This window comes from Podarcis liolepis (genome assembly GCF_965112155.1).
Source record: "Podarcis liolepis genome assembly, chromosome: 6".
NCBI classification, from domain to species: domain Eukaryota; kingdom Metazoa; phylum Chordata; class Lepidosauria; order Squamata; family Lacertidae; genus Podarcis; species Podarcis liolepis.
In genome coordinates, this window is record NC_139559.1 from 81,191,166 (window position 1) to 81,200,677 (window position 9,512).

The window sequence follows — 9,512 nt, forward strand, 5'->3', positions numbered from 1 at the left end:
GGCAGGGCGTGGCTGGCGTGAGTCCCAGGGGCATGGTGCTCATCCTGGGAGTGTGGTGTGCTGCCCATAGGTGCATAGCACCCAGCACAGACGGGGGGGAGCCATGATGGCACCTCGCCATGATCACTCTGCCGGGGGCGGTGTGCGCTCCCCCCGCATGCCTCTTCCTCTGCCAGTGTCCTACCTTCCAGAGCAGGAGAAAGCAAGTTTGCTCCACCTTGCTCCACCTTCCATGTGACAGCCCTTGAGATATTTGAAGATGGCTATCATATCTCCTCTCAATCTCCTCTTTTCCAAGCTAAACATACCCAATTCCTTCAAGCGCTCCTCATAAGGCTTATTTTCCAGACCCTTGATCATCTTGGTAGCTCTCCCCTGCGCACCTTCCAGCTTGTCAACATCCTTCTTAAATTGAAGTGCTCAGAACTGGACAAAGTATTCAGGTGTGGTCTGACCAAGGCTGAACAGAGTGGTACTACAACTTCCCCTCATCTGGACACTATAGGTCTGTTGCTAGAGCCTGGAATAGCAGTCACTATTTTTTCTGCTGCATCACACTGTTGACTCATGCTAAGCTTGTGGTCCACCAAGACCCCTAGACTTTTTTCACAGGTACTGATAGTAAGCCAAATGTCACCCATCCTATACTTGTGCATCTGGTTCTTCCAGCCTAAGTGCAGAAGCTAGTTGAAATCCCTTATTGTACTTATAGAAATTCATTTTCTTAGCTTGTGCCCAATTCCCTAGTCATTTTGAATTTTGATTCTGTCTTCTGTGGTATTAGCTACCCCTCCCAGTTTTGTTTCAACTACAAATTTCATGAGCATCCCCTCAATTCCTTCAACCAAGTCATTTATAAAGACGTTGAACAACAGCGGGCCATGTCTGAACCCTGCAGCACCCCACTTGTCACTTTTTTCCAGGGTGGCAAAGGAACCATTAATGAGTACTCTTTGGGTTCAGTCAGTCAACCAGCTACAAATCCATCTAACCATTACCTCGTTCAACCCACACTTTACCAGGTTCCTTGAGAGAATATAAAGGGGGACTTTGCTAAAAGCCTTACAGAAATCAGCATTTCTCTGACCCAGCAAGTTTGTAATTCCATCAAAAAAAGAAGTCTGCCATGACTTATTTTTGAGAAATCCATGCTGGGTCTTCGTAATCACAGCATCCTTTTCTAAATGATCATGACTGACTGTTGAATTATCTGTTCTAGGACCTCCCCTGGTATTGATGTCAAGGTCACTGGCTGGTACTTACCTAGGTCTTCAAAGTCGGGGTCAAGATTTGTCTGGACCATGTGTGTAGGGAATTACAGTACAGCAATACAACAATCTCATTAAAATATAACCATCCATAATTAAAATACATATATAACATATATAACTTTTGTTCTATGGTTGATTGATTCTTTTTCATGGTATTTGAACATTAACACAGCTTACTATACATTGCATTGAATACTGTTGACTCATAACTTGGGGGGGGTCAGGTTCAGAGATTGTGTATAAAGCTAAAATTGTGTATAGCTGGAACCCCCCCCCCCAACCTGGCACAACCATCCGTCTCCTTCTGGAGATGGCACACTGAATGGTGCCCTACCCTCACCAAGCAAGACAGAAAGCCTTAAAGGTCACTGGCTGGTACTTACCTGGGTCTTCAGAGTTGGGGTCAACATTTGTCTGGTTCAAGTCTATGGGAGCCCCACCTTTTCTTGAAGAATTGTCAGAGATAATTGAAGAAGGATCTGAAATTACATCCACAAGATCCTTTAGTACCCTTGGGTGCAGCTTATCATGCCATGAAGATTTGATTTCATTTAAAGTAAGCTAGCAGCTGCATTCCTCTGCTGAGAAGTCAAAAGGATCTAGCGTGCCTTGCCTGACCACCCAGAGCAATCTAGGGAACTCACACAATTTTTGCACCCCCCCCCCTGGGCCAACCTGACCAATTGCTAAGTCAACCCCTGGTTATCAACATCATGCTCTAACCAACTGAGCTATACAGAGATTTTCTTTATATATATATAAAATATTTATTAAAGATTTTAAACAGTATAACACCATACACATACACAACTCAAAAACAATAGAAGACACCATCACCAAAATGAGAAAATACATACAAAAAAAGAAAAAACAACAAACAAAAAATCATATAAAAGACATAAAAAATAGTTCAATTTCATAGATCAAATTTCCATGACCCTCTTTTCTGACTCCCTCACATCTCCCTTTTCTGTGTTCCCATTTACAAAATCTTGTTCAGCAATACTTCACCTTCTCTCAAAACTTGTTTTAAGTTGTACGTTTCAACTATTATGTCTCCAATTTTACCCTTTGTTATCAAATATTTAAATATTTAATCTTGACATAATATTATTCAAGTTTCCCCTTTGTTCTTATAGTTAAGTTATTTTCATATTCCTCTCAGCTAAGTCACTAATGCCATATTATCTTTATATCCTGCATCATTCTAGCATTCATACAATTTACAGTACTTTTGCAAATAGTCCTTAAATTTCTTCCAGTCCTCTTCCACTGTCTCTTCTCCCAGGTCTCGGATTCTGCCAGTCATTTCTGCCAGTTCCATGTAATCTATCAGTTGCATCAGCCAGAGATTTTCAAACATCCAGTTCCCAATAAACTCTTTCCACATGTAAGTATTTGTTTGGGAAGGTGGAGGATTCTGTGGTCCCGTCTATTGGTGCTCTCAATCTAAAAGAGTGCTGGCCAGACCTGAAGGCCTTATCACAGTTATTCCACCCCAACTGAATGTGGTCCAGGAATTGTTTCCAAGCTGCTGGTAATTATGAATATGTCATCCTTTAAAGAATTACTGGTGCTCTTCTTTTCATGAAACCTAAGATTTTTGACACACCTCAGACCTAAGATTTCAGACCCAACCCTTAGATCTTTTCAAAATGAGTTTGGATAGTTCTTTTAAAGAAGATTCCAAGATATGCAAATTGAACAAATCAATAGTTGCCACCCACCTGTGTTTTGTGCATCCACAATAAGGGCGAAGCCAAACACCAAGAGTTCAATCCACAAAAACATGGTTACATCCAGGGCTCATGTGTATCCTCACAAAACAGTATGTGTGTGTCAGTCTCTGGAAAGCAAAATAATGGTTATTGCCCTGTGCAAATGCCTCACCAAGGTCCAAATCAAATGTAGAATAGGCTGTGCATGTATATAATGCAATGTGTCCTTATCATTCAGGAATCAGCTTCCTCTGATACCCAGAAACTAACCACACAGATACACTGCACAGCTAAGGGCTGTCACGTATAATTTTTACCAACTTCTCTAAAGGCACTCTTTCTCCCTCTCTTCTATCTTTAGTTTCCTGAAATCCACAAAAGGTTGTTTTTTGTTGTTGTTGTTTTGCAATTCTTGTGACTTTCTAGTTGAAAAGCGGATATCACTAGGAACTGTGAAGGATTTCTCTTTCCATAGCTGAAATAGTTTAAGCGTTTACGGCTGTGGAGGAAACCACACTCCAACAAAAAAGCAGCCTAATGTTCAGAAAATGTTATAGGATGCACGTACAAACAGCTTTTCATGGGATCTCCCTCCAAATGGCTCTAGAAGGTGTGTTTTGCCCTGGGGCATCCTGGGTTCTCTACCATCTGGATAATCATTAATATGTTCATCCTCATCCCTGAGTGATGATTTATCCCAAACCTGACATTCCTCAACAACTGTTGATTTTCCCCCATCGATCAGTTTTTCAGCTGCTCCGCTATCACCTTGCAGCCACCAGTCTGGTTCCATTTTCGTTCAAGCGATCCATCAGTTCTTAGATGTAAAGCAGCTTTCTGTCCTTCCAGTGGAAGAAGATCATAGTTCAGTGGTAGAACACTTGCATCTTCTAGTAGGGCTAGGAATATCCTTTCTCCAAAAACTTGGAAATCCACTGCCAGGTAGTGTAAAGAAAACTTAGCTGGATGGACCAATGTCTGGCAGATTCCTATGTTCCATCATGAATCCTCTATCTAAGACAGAGCGAAAAGGCACCTGTTGAAAATTTTATGGAAGATGGGGAAATGTGTTGGGGAAAAAAAAGAGAACACAAGGAGAGCAGATGGATGGGTGAAGAAAGAAACATCATCTGCAGAAACATTCCTTGACATACAGCGCTCATGTCTTCAAAGAGTCTTTTTTTCTTTACCTCCACTAGTTGTCCCAGCACTTGTTCAAATGCATATTTAGGCAGTATTCAAACAGTGCTACACGTGCCATATCCTTTCTGCAGAAATCTTTTCTGTAATAAAATTTCAGCCATTTCCCTTTGGATTTCAATTGGGGGAAGGAATATATCTCTGGTGCATTTTGCAAAAGGAGGTGAACAGTGCCTTGAACAGTGGAGAAACAGAAGATGCCAAGTTCATGCACTCTCTGCTGTCACCTTAGACAGATTTTGGCTCCCAGTTGTTGCCAAAGGAACACTTTATACAAATGAAAATGCATTACAACTTGTATATTGCCTCCCTAATAATGCCCCCCACAAAACTTAAGAGGACTAAGAGAACAAAGATCATTGCAGGTGATATTTTAAGGGACAAAGAAACTCTGTGTCCTAAAAGAGTGGGGAAAGAAAGATTTCACTTGACAAAATCTGTCTTTATGAAATAGGCAGGAATACAACTGAAGCTAAAGATCAAAAACAGAGGGAAAAGGAGGCACAGAGAGATGAGAAACCTGCCCTACCACTCTAGGCAACTTACCTCCTATGCACTTCCCAAAACCTAAACACAATACGCAAACCAGAACACAAAGTTGCACTTCTCTGAATTTTGCAACCAAGAAATGTTTACAAAAAATTCATCTACTAGGGTAAAGTGTGCTTGAAAATGCATATATAACTGCAAATAATATACAAAAATGCATTGTGATAGATTAAATTGCTTTGGAAAATGTGCATATTAGGCAAAATCACATACAAAAATGTGTATATTGGGAGAAATTTGCATTGGCTGGAGAGCTGCATTGCAAAAATCAGAGAAGTGCAAATTTCAAAAGATGTCTGTTTCAGTTCGCTTATTGTTGTGCAGCATGAACTGAATCAAACTTCTTCCGCTCCCTCTCTCCACCCAAGTTTGCAATGTTCCCAATGCTGGGTTTACTGTCAGATAGCATTTATTTTCGCCCTAGTTTTCCAGGTACTTTCCAATCTGCCATATGACTGATCTCACTATATCTGAAAACTATCCCCCCCCCCCCCTCCCGGCAGCATGATTTCATTTGGGTTTATGGAAACTCCTTATTTATGTGGACTGTAACCTGTGGATAGGAATGTGTTCCCCATGGCAGTTTCCAGCCATTACAGAATGGAGGCAGAAAATGCCTTTTAGCAACTGTACTCGTAAGCATAAATCACAGCATTTACATGGACGATCAGCTTGCAGTGATACTTCCTGGCTGGCATGTGAGATCCCTTCTTCTGTTGACATGATCATTCTCTCTGGGGATATCCATTTGAGTTAGACAGATGTCAGTGAAGATGGGCATGGGGGAGGCATTACTTCTCGCTCAGTGCTTTGTCAAAGATGTATCATTAGTTAAGGGATGACAACGCAGAGGTTGCCCAGAAGCTTGTCCGGGTCTGAATCCAGGAAAACAGAAATTATAAGGCTGCAGTGCTTTCATAAGAAAAGCATTCTAATGGCTACTTCAGAAACTCATATTTGTTACTAAAAACATACTGTATCAGGTGAAAACCTGCACATGTGAACACCACACATTCAATGCCATATAACCGCAAATATATTGTTTTTAAATGGATTCAGCTGCCAATTATGAGGTGTAGAACAAGCAATTACGGTAATGCATGGATCAGCTAAGAAAGTGCATTGTTTCTTTCACTGGGGTCATCCCATCATTTAATTCAAGGCTGCTGAAGGTTATATTCCTTGGCTGAAAAGACTCCTAAATGCATGTTATTTAACCTTATGTGCTGAAACCGGCCAACAGCTGATGGAAACCAAAGCATGGCTCTCTACAATCAAGGCCTGGCTGAAAGTCCACTTTAGAACAACATCTAACTCCTTCTTAACCTCTATGTTTGAAGACCACATCTCATCCAAATGGTATAGAGCAATTCAAGACAAAATCCGTAGTTTGGGCATTTTTCTTGAGAGTCTTCAAGAATGTGACGAAAATCACATACAGTGGTACCTCGGGTTACAGACGCTTCAGGTTACAGATGCTTCAGGTTACAGATTCCGCTAACTCAGAAATAGTACCTTGGGTTAAGAACTTTGCTTCAGGATGAGAATAGAAATTGCGCGGTGGCGGTGTGGTAGCAGCGGGAGGCCCCATTAGCTAAAGTGTGGTACCTCAGGTTAAGAACAGTTTCAGGTTAAGAACAGACCTCCAGAATGAATTAAGTTCTTAACCCGAGGTACCACTGTATTCCAATTAATCAAGCAGCGGCTCTACGGCCACAAAAGACAGTGCTTGTTACCTCACATTCCGAGATCTTGTTCTTCAGAGGCCTTAGGTATCACAACACTCTACGGAACTTGTGCCAAATACCAAAGGATACCTGGAGTACTGTGTCCAGTTCTGGGCACCACAATTCAAGAAGGACACTGACAAACTGGAACGTGTCCAGAGGAGGGCAACCAAAATGGTCAAAGGCCTGGAAACGATGCCTTATGAGGAACGGCTAAGGGAGCTGGGCATGTTTAGCCTGGAGAAGAGGAGGTTAAGGGGTGATATGATAGCCATGTTCAAATATATAAAAGGATGTCACATAGAAGAGGGAGAAAGGTTGTTTTCTGCTGCTCCAGAGAAGCGGACACGGAGCAATGGATCCAAACTACAAGAAAGAAGATTCCACCTAAACATTAGGAAGAACTTCCTGACAGTAAGAGCTGTTCGACAGTGGAATTTGCTGCCAAGGAGTGTGGTGGAGTCTCCTTGTTTGGAGGTCTTTAAGCAGAGGCTTGACAACCATATGTCAGGAGTGCTCTGATGGTGTTTCCTGCTTGGCAGGGGGTTGGACTCGATGGCCCTTGTGGTCTCTTCCAACTCTATGATTCTATGATTCTATGATTCTATGATATCCTCACGAGATTAAATGCTTTCCCTTCTGCAGTGACTAAAGGCAGATTCTCACACACTCCATATCAAGTCCGTTTGCATGCCTGCAGCCAAGAAGCACCAGATTCAATGGACCACATTCTCCTAGATTGCCTTTTACATAGCAGACCTCGGCAACTGATGCTGAGTAAAATGTTGGATCTCCGGCCTACAACTCTGAGAAGAAATCAAATGAGGTTTCTCCTGGCAGATTGGGACAAAGATGCCTCTGCTCTAGTAGTTCCCTTTTTAGCCAAAATTTTAACCGAAAGGGCTCCCAACGAACCATTCCTTCGGGAAATAGATTGGGCATAGCAGAACATCTAACTGTACACGACCACAGTGTGACCCTATAGCCCTTGGCAGCTTCACCCTTGTCCTTTTAATTATCCCAGTGATTTGAAACGTATTATCTTGTGATGCCAATAAAACTATTTGATTTGACTTGACTCCTAAATAATTTGATAGAACACTAATCATCTTGGATGCCTTCCTGCAGACAAGATCAGGCTCCATCCAGATTTGCAATGCATCATGGTTTCACAGTCATGCTCTTGGGCAATAGCTGATACCAACAACCTACTAAAACCAGGATGTGTGTTTGTCTTTGTGCCTTAGGATCCCCATCTGACAATACTGGCAAGCAGTCTGAGGTTTAATCAGGATTGGGGAACCTTTTGCCTTCCCTACCACGGTCAATCTTCCGAGAACCACATGCCAATGGAGGGTGGGTCAGAGGCCAAACCTGTTTGAGAACAGTGGCAAAAGTGGGTGGAGCAACTGATGTGGTCTTTTCTTTGGACAGTAGGGTGTGTTCCAGCCACACACAAAAGCCAGGAGCATTATTACAGTTCAAGACGCAGGCCAGCTGGGCACAAACACCCATGGGAGCAATAAATCAGGGTAGATAAGGTTGTGGCCTAGAGACCGTCCTGAGGGTCAGAGAGGTCCAGAAAAACGACATTTAGGCCTGAGGCTCCTACCCTTCAGTTAATGTTTCTGTTGTATGTTGCTATCCTTTCATGGCAGGCCATACCTTTTCTAAATCCCTGCTCTTCCTCAAGGCATTCTGCTGGTGAGGTCTCTATATCTTGACTTATTTTCAGATCAAATAAGTGAAGATTACTGCCATTACTGATACCAAGTAAGCGGCAAGCACTCCTCACCATTTGAGCCACCTCACTATTGCCTTGAGTTCTACCATCTGTTAAAGGTACATCGAAAAATAATCATCTGCAGTTGGCTTAGGCAAACTTGGCCCTCCTGATGTTTTGGGACTACAATTCCCATTATCCCTAACCACTGGTCCTGTTAGTTAGGGATCATGGGAGTTGTAGTCCCAAAACATCTGGAGGGCTGAGTTTGCCTATGCCTGGCTTAGGCACTGAACCTTAGGGGAGCATGGCGTTGTCTGGAGGGCAAGTATTGTAGTACTTTAACCCCTAATGTAAGGTTACAGAATGAGGACATTTCATTTCGCATAAAAGCAGGGAATGAAAAAGGTACAATCTAAGAATAAAGCCACAACATAGAAAAGTGGAAAAATCCTCTTTAACATCTGCCTTAAGAATCTGGTAGACAGGTCTTACTAGCCTAGATTTCTGAGTATAACATCATATTGTATAAAGCTCCACTTAAGCAATAGGGCTTTAACTACGAACATGTAAACCGTATATTGTGCAATCGTGACTTCATTATTTAGCTGTTGGTGGTTTCTGATCATATGATGATTGCCTAAACACTGGGGGGAAACAATCTTTTTAAAAAAGATAATAGAATGGATAAGAAAGCTCTTGCATACGACAATCTTTCAAAACAAGGAAGAGTCAAATTAGCAATTGAAGGAAAATTAGTGGCCCACTAATAGGAAACTTGGATAGGGTGCACTCTTGCTATTCAACCAGATGTTTACAACTATATTTATTATGCTGATGGATAACTTGTCATTTGTTTGTTTATTTATTTGTTAGCTGCATTTTTCTAGCTGTCCCATAATAGGAGGGCAGCCTACAAAGCAAAAAAAAAACCCAAACAACATGATAATACAACATAGAAGAATAAAAATGATAACAAATGATTTTTCCCTTTGGGTGTGAATCTGTGGTGGTTTCTTTTTTCTTTTGCACAATGAGATGAGCTCCCGTTGCTCTGTCCCAGCTTCTGCCAACCTAGCCGTTCAAAAGCATACCAGTGCAAGTATATAAATAGGTACCACTGCGGCGGGAAGGTAAACAGCATTTCCATGCGCTCTGACTTCTGTCACAGTGTTCAGTTGTGCCAGAAGCGGTTTAGTCATGCTGGCCACATGACCCGGAAAGCTGTCTGTGGACAAACGCCAGTTCCCTCGGCCTGAAGTGAGATGAGCACCGCAACCCCATGGTCGCCTTTGACTGGACTTAACCGTCCAGGGGACCTTTA